The sequence below is a fragment of the Prosopis cineraria genome, unplaced genomic scaffold, assembly GCF_029017545.1.
Source record: "Prosopis cineraria cultivar Desert tree isolate PC_DT_omini unplaced genomic scaffold, ASM2901754v1 PC21, whole genome shotgun sequence".
NCBI classification, from domain to species: domain Eukaryota; kingdom Viridiplantae; phylum Streptophyta; class Magnoliopsida; order Fabales; family Fabaceae; genus Prosopis; species Prosopis cineraria.
In genome coordinates, this window is record NW_026555352.1 from 93,779 (window position 1) to 106,171 (window position 12,393).

A 12,393-nucleotide genomic window follows, 5' to 3' on the forward strand; every position below is an offset into this window, starting at 1 on the left:
ATTATAGGTAAGTGGATAACGTCCGAACTGATATTTTTTCAATTAAAATTTCCTTTACTAAAATATTACGTTTTTCTTGAAATCATTTTAATAGCATTAATGCGATTATTAAATATTTGTTGATTAACATTTCTCTATTTTGAGAAATTAGCTTACCAAATTTAAAATGTTATTTGATCAATTAAGTCAAGTTTGAACTTTGATTATAAGATTTTTATTTTATCAAATATTGGATTGATACAGAGAATGATTCATGCGAGTTTTACGTTGAAATTTTTTTTAATAAATGCAAGCATGAGCATCGAATATGAAATTTGATTCAGGCAAGTTTTAATGCTTAAAAGTATTCATGCAAGTTTGATTTTGAGAATGAGAACTGTATCTTGAAAGTGATGATTTTCTCACATGTTTGAAAATGATTTTAAAAAGGGACTTTACACAGAACACTGGTTGCTAACGGCAATTTTGTTATCCCTTGGTGTGCCATGGTTCACCTAGCTAGCAGGGTGATTATAGGAGGTGTTAGCCCCGTGCGATGGCCAACGCACGTGGAACGGAGGGATGGTTGTTCGTAAGCATTGTACTCACATTTGATTTCTTAGCTTTAAGCTGTGTCTGGTTAGTATTACCCTCATGGACTGGGTGTTCATGTTTGTTTTGTGGCTTTGGCTACGTTTGGTCACTTATCCCCATGTACTGTGTGTCCATATTTGTTAATTGTCTGATAAGTCCATATGGTTATGAATCTAATTATTTGGTAATTTGATATCCCATTAATTTTTATTGAGTAATTTATTTACAAGTATTTATTTTAATTATGAGACTTCTTAAAATCAAGTGATATTAACATTTGCTATGATAGTTCAATGGTTTAGGATTTTATTCAAATTTTTATAGAGCCATTTTCTTTTGAAGTTTATACATTTTTATGGAAATTGTTGTTTCTTTAACTTACATGATTATTTTAAATTTTTTTTTGTTCATGTTAAATTATTTATTGTTGGGACGTTATTCACTGGAAAATTATTTTGGTCTCAGATAGCATAATTGATGTTGTATGTCTTGCTTACCAATGATGAATGTTTGTAGAACAGAGTGGAGGCTTGTTCTGTAAATATGTCTTATTGATGTAAATATAAAATTTATGTGTTATGTCATGAGATATATGATTAGCTACTCCACATAACTTATAATTAGAATCCTTAATTTATTATACATTTTGTCTGCTGGTAAATGTTTAAGGAAAATTTTTATGATACAGAGTTTTTGGAAGATCCTATTTACAAAGAAGGTTCTATTAAAATTTTTACAAAATGTTAAAATAATTATTAAAATAATTAGTAGTAATAGTATTAAAATGTCAGTGTATAACTGAGTAATTTTTAATTAAATGAAATAAACCTTAAATTTGTGGCTTACGGGATGTATGTGTGTTCGCATCCTGTGCCGATCACCCCCTATTTTAGAATGTGACACACACATCTACAGAAGCCATTCTTGTTGAATGTAACTTAGTCAAAGGGGAATGTTCAAAGGTTGGAAACCATGACGAATAGATGCATGCCAAACTTGAGTGATATTGAAAGTGGTAGAACCACACTCATGTACATTCCATCCTTCCAAAGCATGTACTATTCCAGCTACACGCCACGCACTCATTGCTCTCCTTGGTAGCCAATTCTGTGATTAAAGAACATCATTTTTAAAAAGAAATGTTTTGATTGAAGTGCTAATTACATTGCAATAAATGATTTCAATTACGAGATCAATTTATGTTACGTCAGTAAAACATTAGTTTCTTATTGGATATATTTAAACTTTAAACTTGAGTCACTAAGCACATCCCACATGCCTATAAAGTATTATGTTTTTTACTAGATTTAAAGGGTATTTTTTTTCCCTTTAATTATTCAGTCAGAGATATTTAGTATCTTAAACTTATATGTAGTACAATTTTTCCCTTCAATATTTGAAAATAGTACACTAAATACCATGTCGTTAAAAATTTAACTTTGACTGATAGTTGACCTCAAAATTTTCAAAAAATTACCCAGAAAATTACATAAAAGTATAACAGATGTTCTCAAGGGAATAGTTGAGAAGTAAAAATGTTCTTTAACTTTTTTTTTTAACAATGTAGACAGCTTATGGAGTCCATAGAGTTTTGGGAGTAATATAATTATCTTGGCGAAGTGTAATGAGAAGGATGATAAATAAATAAAAAATAGAAGTTAAAACTTTGCAGGCTACTAACCTCACAATAATGCCTGTTTGGGATTGAAGGAGGAGCCATCATTGCTGGAGTGTAGTGGTAGAAGCAATCCTTTCGTAATTTTTTGGGTGGGAATTGAGAAAATGGTACGAATAGTGATCCTTTTGGTGCCTTCATTTGTTCATCTTCGTCCCTCCCACTAACCATATCTGGACAACGTCACATCATGTAATAAATAAAAAAAATCCATTAAATAAGAGGGAAAATGTGAAGTAAAATTTCACCAACATTAATCAATGGCAAAGTGTCGAAGTTGTTGAATTTTTCCAAATGTGTTTACCTTCTTCTCATGATAAGTTGTTGAAAGAGAAAAACTTTCTTTTGGCTTTGTGTTGAGTCTCTGACGAAGCTTCGTGAGCTCATCTTGATATAATGTAGTCACCTGAAAACCAAATTTTGAGATCTCAATAAATTAATCGTATTAATGTAACTTTATTTTCATACAATTTATTACTGATCAATACCATCCCGTTTTCAAAAGTTTCATGGAATATATGTGCGTCAGGGCAGGCGAGGGCGTGTATCATCTCAGTTTTTGAATGGTTTAATTTCAATAACATCTTGAATATGTTTATTGACCCTCTTTCAAATGAAGTTAAAATAAATTTGTCTAAACTGATCCCCTAGTCTAAATGAAACTAAAAATATCTCAGACATCCATAATTAAGAATACCCAACAAACCCGCAGGCAGCATTTGGATTGGTTAATTTGGATTTGAATTTCAATTTTAAAATTTTGCATTTTAAATCTCACATTTAAAACTCATATATTTAAAATCCTTTGTTTAGGTAGTTTAAAAAATTTTAACTAAAGAAGAGATATGAAATGAGATTCACAACAAAACTGAAAAAAAAAATTAACAGTGATAAATTTACCTCTATTTTGCAATGAATGAGAAATAAGAAAATATATGAGAGTTATAAAAGTATTAATAGTAAAAATACAATGAGAATGAGAGGTTTGAAAAAGTTCCTAGAATTTTCAATAATCGGGTGTAGAAGAGATTTGAAATTACAAAAGAAATATAATAAGTAATGGATTTGGAATTTAGATTCAACTTCATAAATTTTTATGTATACAAATGAGGGATTTGATCAAAATCTAAATCCAAGTCCCCATTAATCTAAACACACTATCAATGTAATTCACAAAGATGATTAAAAGAACCCCCATGACATTTTAATGACGTACATAAGGTGGACCTAAATTATACCTCTCAAAACAAATATAATGACCAATGACCCTTTATAAGTAGGATCTATAACCAACTCATGCAAACTAATATATTATTTTAACTAACAAATACAAGATCAAACATAATATATCCAACACAATTGTTGGGCATAAGTTGTCTTAAGATTTTCGTCCTAGTATTTTCAAATGAATACAATATCTTGTGTTCACTTAATTAGACCAAGACCTTGAGACTTCGAGACAAGTTGGACCCATTCTGATTTTAGTAGACTAGTCAATTAAAACAGTTCAGGACAAGGAATTCCATATGTTAGCTTACCTGAACATGTCTTTCACACAACTAATCGGCTATATCAAAGGAAAGCTTATCAAAGTTGCCCCGTAGAAGAACTTGATGTGTCCCTTTGGGAAGGCTGTTCACAACTATAACAGCAGCTAAACTATTTCCATCTACAATCCTTACCTTCAGTTTTGGAAACTTCTGAACATAAAATTCACCATTTGAATTCAGCTCTTCTTTCTGCATGTACCCATACAGGCTTCAATATTTCAACTTTTTTTTTCCCAAAAAAAAAAAAAGAAAAAAAAATGAGGGAAATGGTGTGATGTGAACTTGTCAACCTGATTCAATAGCCCTAGACTAAGAACTTTAACACCAGATGAGTCAGCCTCAAGAATGGCCTCTTCAATTATCTTGTTCAGTCTTTTGCTGTACCATTTTGAGAGATACTGTATAATAAAAGAGGAGAATGACACTGTGATAAAATGTAAGACACGTTACAACAATATAATAATGTCTATATTGCACTAAGCCAAAAATTCTTACTTCTTTTGTAAATCGTGGCACGACCCATGATTGCAAATTGAGTAGTTTCTTGAAATTATTACTTTTTGAGACAAAAGTATGACCAAAGATCCAAGCCTTTAGCTTCAAAACAATCGTGAATGGCCACATCAAAGTAAGGCACCATTTTGAAGCTTGAGATTTGGAGGCCAAGGAAGCAAACCCTAAAGGAAGATGATAGATGGAAACTGACGTTGTTAAATGAGTTAAGTGAACCACATCTGGAGAATCTCTTGATCTCTTCAAAGATGTTTCATAAGTATCATCTGTGGATTCATCCACTGTGCCATAAATGTAGTCATATAAGGGCATGAAAAGGGAATAATTTGTCCTGAATTTGGTTGATGCAGTGAATGAAACCTGTGGTCATGATTTCTTGAGTTAACTATCCCTCATCCAACATTAGAAGAAAAAGGAATATATAGAAAAATGATAATTATTAATATGGTATTACCAAAAAAAATACTAATAATCCACAAATGTTATGACATGAAACACTGATCTAACATTTGGATTTGGAGAAAAATGGCCAACTTTGTTTGGTAGAGTTTCCAAGGTTAATTACCGTTATTTCACACAAAAACCAGGTATGGAGACTTGAAATTATACTTCCAACTGGGTTCGCTGATCTCGGAAATTTACAGTTTGATTTTGTCTGCTCGATTAAACATTTAATAAATGTAATAATTTCTCTTGTTCTCATAGCTCCACTTTTATTTCTCTAAAAATGTTATAACTATCTTCAACATATGTATCTGCACGGAGATTCAATTTTTTTCTTTTTAATTATTAACTTCCCTATCTTTTTGTTGCTTCATGTACACATATGTTATGTGTGATGAGTACAAACTTAAAAAAAGAGCCCATCTCAAAAAATTAGCCTATTGGCTGAGAGAGCCCTTTAAACTTATAAGGACCACTCAACTTGTGAGGATCTTTGATATGGTTGACAGCCAATGTCCCTAGCAGTTTCACTCCACGGCACTTCACTTGGCCTCCTACCAATCAAAACCCTTTGTAGGTAGCCCTTTTTGTGACACTGGCCTTTCAATAAAAGTATCAATGTGACAAGCACAAGCTCAAGGAGAGAACCCATTCCAAAAGACTAGCCTCTTCGGTGGGAAAGTCTGTTGAACTCATAAACCCCATTCAACTTGTGAGACTCCCTGATGTGGGAGCTATGACAATGTCTAAAGAAAGAGCCCATCCCAAAAGATTAGCTTATTAGGTGAGAAAGTCCCTTGAACTTATAAACCTCACTCAACTTGTGAGGCTCCTTGATATAGGACTCATGAAATTATGCAGTATTATGCTAACAAAATAGAAATTATTCAAGAATTTATTATATTGCAATTGCTACAACTTGTTTTGGATATTATCAATAAACTAATGGTTTTAATGAGTATAGAACTTGACAAAGACAATGGAAGATGGAACCAAGCACAAAAGATGGAGAAATTATAGCATGAAGCTAGAATAAGGGTGACTTACGATGGCGTGTAGCAGAGATACTTGAACAAGTGAAAGACAGAGAAGAGCTGCTTTGGGAAGAACTCAAAGTTGCAATGACCCAAATTGTTCATGAAATCGGTATAAAATGTGTAACCAACAATGGAGGCTATGGAGATTGTTCTTGTAAACAATGTTGTCACTTGTGGTATTGAAAATATAACAAAATATGCTAGCATTTTAGCAAACGGATGAATAACAGCTGTTCCAGAAAAAAATCAAACTAATGAGCAATGAAATCAAATAATTCGTTAGTTTATTATTAGTACAGAAGCATAACATGTGTTAAAGGTCATTTATGTATTACTGAAAATTCTACATGCTTATTTTCTCAAAAAGAAAAGAATTAAAATGTTTGACATGATTATTTCCACAAATAATAGAATTTTTGGGAATCCTTTTAATCATAAAATTCACCTTCTGTTAATAAACAAACTGAAAAGATCAATTTTTTCCCCTAAAAAAAAAACCATAAACCAAAATTGTATATTATAGTCAAATAATTAGGTCATAATCGATCAACTCCTGTAAACATGTCGTGCTAGTGATTCTTCTGTAAAATGGCTAAAGAATATTTTTCACCAATTTAGATTAATTAATAATTTCTTTAATATGAAAAGTAAGTCATCCTGAATTACCAGCCCTAAATCTGCCCCAACAGCAGGGTAAATTGGGCCCCGGGGGGATCATATATGAATGAAGATTATCATACCAATAATAGGCTGGGTGACAATGGAAGAATGATGGTGAGAATGGTAGCGAGCATAGAGAAAATGGTGGTGAAGAGCTCTGTGAAACCAATAATAAAGAAACTCCACAGGATCAGCATACAACAAAATCGTGAGAATCACACCATCTATTTTCCATAAGGCTAACCGAGAAAATATCATATATGCTATATAGAACAAGAGTCCATACAACAAAATCTGGTCATCCCCGCAAGGATTGTTAACACAAATAACATTGGTTTCAAGAAAAGGAATAGCAACGTGATATATAAATAATTGAGAGAGAGATAGGAGCAAACCAGTTGCTTTCTCTATCAACTTGATTGAAATCGAGGCCTTTATAACAATCCTGTTTTGCCTGTCGCAGTTCGATAACAAGAAATAGAAATCCATATTTGTTTGTGAAGCATTCTCGCCAAAAGAATTGGGAGTTCAAAATAGTAAGTTGGCTCATCTTCATAATCATTAAACACCACAGAATAGACGTTGTGGGCAATCCATGGGGCTAATACCAAGTACTGATCAATGTTCATTGATCGTCATGCAAACACAAAAGAGGCATATTGATGAGTCAGCTTTAATATGAATACAAATTAAATTTACTACTGAAACTCAGATCCCTTGTTAATCTACATGGAAATTACGTAAAGATATACAAGATATGGTAATTTTGATCTAAATGCAATTGTAGAAGTTGCCAGGCAATTAGTACAGCAAGGCATTTTGATCTATTTTTCTCACGCCCCAAAAATAAAGGGTGACCAGAATGGATACGAACTATATCGTGCATTCCCGAAAGCCTTAAATTGAAGAAAATCTTTTCATTTTAGTAGAAATTATAATGTACTGAAAAAAACTCATTATAATAAAATATTTAATATTTTTGTAGAAATTTTGGCAGAACCTCCCCTATAAATAGGATTTCCCTAAAATTCTACAATACAATATTTTACATAAAATATAATATCAATCAAGAGCTCAGCTCCTTCCAATTAGTAGACAACATATATCAAAATAGATACCTATTTATAGGCTATGTGGAGCATCTAACCTTACTTCTAAAATAAAATATATGAATTCAAATATTTATATCAAAGGAGATAATGCTAAGCAAAATTTCACCCCAAAATAGTTATACACCCTTTAGAGGCTAGCAGTGAGATCAACGTTTTTGTATGTTAGTTTTCATGTTAGTCGTAGATTGAATTAATTGTGTTAAACGTTGGCAAAAAAAAAAAAAAAACTGTGTTAAATGTTTTTGTATTTGAAAAATGATTTAATAATCGATAAGGAAGCTCAACCTAAAAAAGAATAAATAAATAAATAAACAGCAACATTGACGCAACAATAATTTTAATATACTATACCTATATCCTTTAAATGAATCATCGTAAATTCAGAAGATTTTAAAATAAATAAATAAACCAGGTCAAAAATTTTACACAGTTCTGGATTATATAAATATATATTTTGTTGATGTGATGAGTGACTAAGCAGCCGTGCTGCATAGTTAGCTCAAATGCTTCTTTCATTTAAAAATTTAAAGTATTTTTTAAAAATTTAAATATTAAAACATATAAGGCATTTTGAGGTTTTTATGATGTAATCATTATCTTTTTTTTTTTAAAGTATCCCTGTTGAATATATTTCTTTATATTTTTTTAGAGTAAAACATTTTATTAAATAAAGGTAAATATAAAAAAAATAAAGTTAGTTTAAAGATAAGTAATTACTTTATTAAAGGTGAGATTTGGTTAAAAATATCCTACATTTTTTAACAGTGGGAGTAAGGTATAAAATTTATAGTGAGCTGTAGTATTCTTAAATTAATAATTTATAAAATATTCTCTCTATATTAAATTATAAAATATTTTTAAAGATAATTTGATGTGTCAAAATATAAAATATTTTTTAAAAATAAGAATTTATTAATAATATTTTTTAATATTATCATTCCTATATATTCTTTATTTTTAATATTTTTTATAAATAAAATATTAAATGAATGGTATTTTTAAAAATTTATATTTTTATCTTAAAAAAAATTGAATTAAATTTATTAATATGTGTAATTTTATTTAAAATTTTTTTATTGATATGTGTGATTTTATTTAAAAATATTTTATAATTAATTTTTAATAAGAGTAGTATATATTATTATTTTCACTTCAAAACTAATTTAAAAGGAAACTGAAATTTATATTCAGTCTATTCGCAAAGATAATGAATGGAATATTCATCCTTACGTGGAACTAGCTAGCGATGTGATGATAGGTTTGATGTAAATGGTATATCTACTCTCATTTGTAAATTGGACCTTATAAGACGGCAAAGATGTTAGAAAGAAAAAAGAAATTGATATGATAGTTTAACTTTTATGAATATATATCTCACATTTATTATCGTGACAACTTTCGAGCTGCATTTCATTATTTACATACTTTTGTGCTTGTGTGTACACGTTTTATCATTTATTCTAATAAATTCTATCTAAGCATAATTTTTATAATCAATTTTATTCATCTAAAATATTTTGATTTAACTTAATTAAATTTGTGATGTTTTTTGTTTGATTTGAATATATTTTTAAAACAACTTAATAAAAATGATATTCTATTTACTTTTTATTACTTATTGTTATATGTGCATTTATAAATTTATAAATTTATATGTGATTTTTGCAAGAACATGTGCATTTATAAATTTATATGTGATTTTTGCATCCAAATTAATTTGCAAGGAAATGCAATTTAAGGGACTAACCACCCTGACGGGACTAGTGATGTGATGTTTGATGTATATGGCGCATCAACTCTCATTTGACTGCTGTTTTTTTTTTTTTGAACAAAATTGGATTAAACTCGTTTGGATGCTGTTAATCAGGCTACTTTTCTACCTCTCCTTTTCCGATTGGTAGTTATCTGAATTAATGAGTTGTTGCTTAAAAAAAACAGAAAAGAAAAGATTAAAGCAAAGCAGTACTTGATTGTAAGTGTTTCTAAAGTGAAGCACTTAGTAAGATAAAATTTAAATTCATCAAGTGATATAAGTACACTCATTCAATGAGTTTTTTAATTATAATTGTTAGATTTTATTAATAATTAAAAAATATGGAGATTTATTTTTTTAAAAAAATTCAAAATAATCCACCCCATCATAACACTCTTTACGTATGCTATATATTTTAAAAATATGAAATTTAATATTTTTTGAGTATTATATAATAAAATTTCTTATAGTTATTCAAAATTTAATAGTTATTATTATAACATTTATTGAATGAGCGTACTTAGCTCATGCACCAAATAATTGAATGATCAAATACATTAGCTCCAAGATAGGAAGAATTGCATTGCAGGCCCTACAAAAAACAAAAATTATACTTTGAACCTAATAAATTCTGATAATATACTGCAGGTTCAAGTGCCCTTGTTGCAATTTTTCTTAAGAACAAAAATATAACTTTGCCCTTGATTAAATAAAAGAAACAAATTAAAAGTGGTGGAATGATCAACTTGACATACATGAACATTCATTTAAGAATGCATAAATATCATATTGTATATCCATAGACATTGTGTTGTATATTGTTTGCGTAACTTGTACATTTTATTAAACCCATTGATCAACCAGACACACATGGACATTATATTGACAATTCATAGACATTGTGTTGAGAATATATGAACATCATGTTGTGCTCCCTATGGACAATGTGTTGTGCATGCTCTACATGACTTGTATATTTTAATTAATCTACATATCAATTAGATATACATGGACATTGTGTTGATAATTCATAAGCATCATATTGTGCCTCTATAAACATTGTGTTGTGAATTGTTCACACAATTTGTACATTTTATTAAACCTATTGATCAACTTGACATGCATAGACATTCAACTAAGAATGCATGAATATCAGGTTATGCATCCATGGATATTGTATTGTATATTATTTGCGTAACTTGTATATTTTATTAAACCTACTGATCAATTGCACACACATGAATATTGTGTTGTGAATTAATTAAAATTGTGTTGAGAATATATGAATATCGTTTTACACAGCCATAGTCATTGTGTTATACATATTTGTATTATTTGTATATCTTAATTAACTTATAGATCAATTGGACACATATGGATACTATGTGCACGAGAGTTTTGTATATCTTAATCTTTTTATTATTTTCATGGACGAGAGTTTTGTATAGGTTTTGAGTTTTAAAATTATATTAAAACAAAATTATACTTTTACTTTCAAGAAAATTACAACAGACTCTTAAGCCTACAGTGTACTATCAAAATTTATTAGGTTCAAAGTGTAAATTTTTTTTAAGGGTCTGCAGTGTGATTCTCCCAATAATATAAATCTGTTAACAAAAGACAATCTTTGACGTTTGACTCGGCTCGTATCAGGAAACGCGCACTCGCAATGTACATTATACATATACTAATCAGCACGTTGCATTCTGACAAAAAAAAACAAAAAACAAACGCGTTACATTCCCTTATGGTGGTGTTTCTTTTCTTTTGTTCTCGATTCTTCCAGTCTGAAAGTTGGGGCAGAATCAAGAACCGGTTTGAATCAGTTTATTGCACCAAATCCAACAGGGCACAACTTATATAAACAATATTTTTAGAACTGGATCGGTAAAGTAAAATGGTCAGCGATTCACAAACGTGACGTAACAAAAAATAATATTAAATATATATATATATATATAATACATACAAGAAAAAAATTTATTGTATATTGATAAAATGATATAACATGACTATAAATAAATAATATTATAAATTATATTAGAGGTGGATTTTGATGAAATTAGATATGAAAAGACTCAAAATAATTATATTTGCATGTATAATTGTCAATATCTTTATAAAAAAATAGTCTCAAATGATATTTTATACATATGAATTATCTAAAAGTAAAGTTGGCTTTTAGTAGAATTTAATTTTTAAATTTTAAATTTTTAAATTTTTACATTTTTTTAATATTGTATTTAAAACCATTCAATTTTTTACAAACTGTTTCAATTTCTGGTTCAACTCCAACTTCCAACTCAATGACAACTCAATTATGATCCAATCTGACTCAATTATAAAAAATATTTCTTTTTATCCAAATTAAACCATTAACGGCTCCCGTCTATGGTCTGACAGGTTTTTAAATCATTTGATATAAATCACTGAATTGGTGGTATCTTTTTAATCTTTTTATTTTTTATTAAAAACTTGAATCTAATTAAAAACAACAAACGTTGCTTGAAATTTATATTCTGTAGAGTTACCTTAAATTGCCTGTTACTTTGACCTTTTGTTCGGAGAAAGAATTCCTCTTTTTTCCTGACTTATTTTCTGTTAAGAAAATTGAAGTTCACAATCATACTGGGACTCACATGTTACTAAAACGATGTACAAATAAAAACGAAGGATAAATCAATGATTTTAATAATATATGTTCAATATTTTATTTTTATTTCATGCAATTATAAATTTCGGAAATAATATAAATAAAAATTCGATCCCATACAATATTTCATGCTATTATGTTTTCATCTTCAATTTACCTTTTCTTCAAAACTTACTGAAACTGTACGCATAACAGCTGGGCGGCAAGATTATCTGAAATTGACATCAATAAATTAAAATAAGTACCTTCGTATTATAAAATATACCCAAATAAATAGTAAAAGAAAATTTGAATCAATTGTTTTTAATGTTAGCTTCGGTTGTTATTATAAAAAATATTATAAGGATAGTATCAGTGGCAACTTCTATCGGTTTTTACCTCCAAGTTTGAATTCTCGTGAGGCTAATGGAAACATTTTGGTCT

The 12,393-nt window shown here is 29.2% G+C and overlaps 1 pseudogene; it reads right to left on the reverse strand.

The window, feature by feature from the left end:
* Nucleotides 1–1,515: 1,515 nt before the first annotated feature.
* On the reverse strand, nt 1,516–7,081 carry LOC129294929 (very-long-chain aldehyde decarbonylase CER1-like; annotated as a pseudogene).
* Between the last annotated feature and the right edge of the window lie 5,312 nt (nt 7,082–12,393).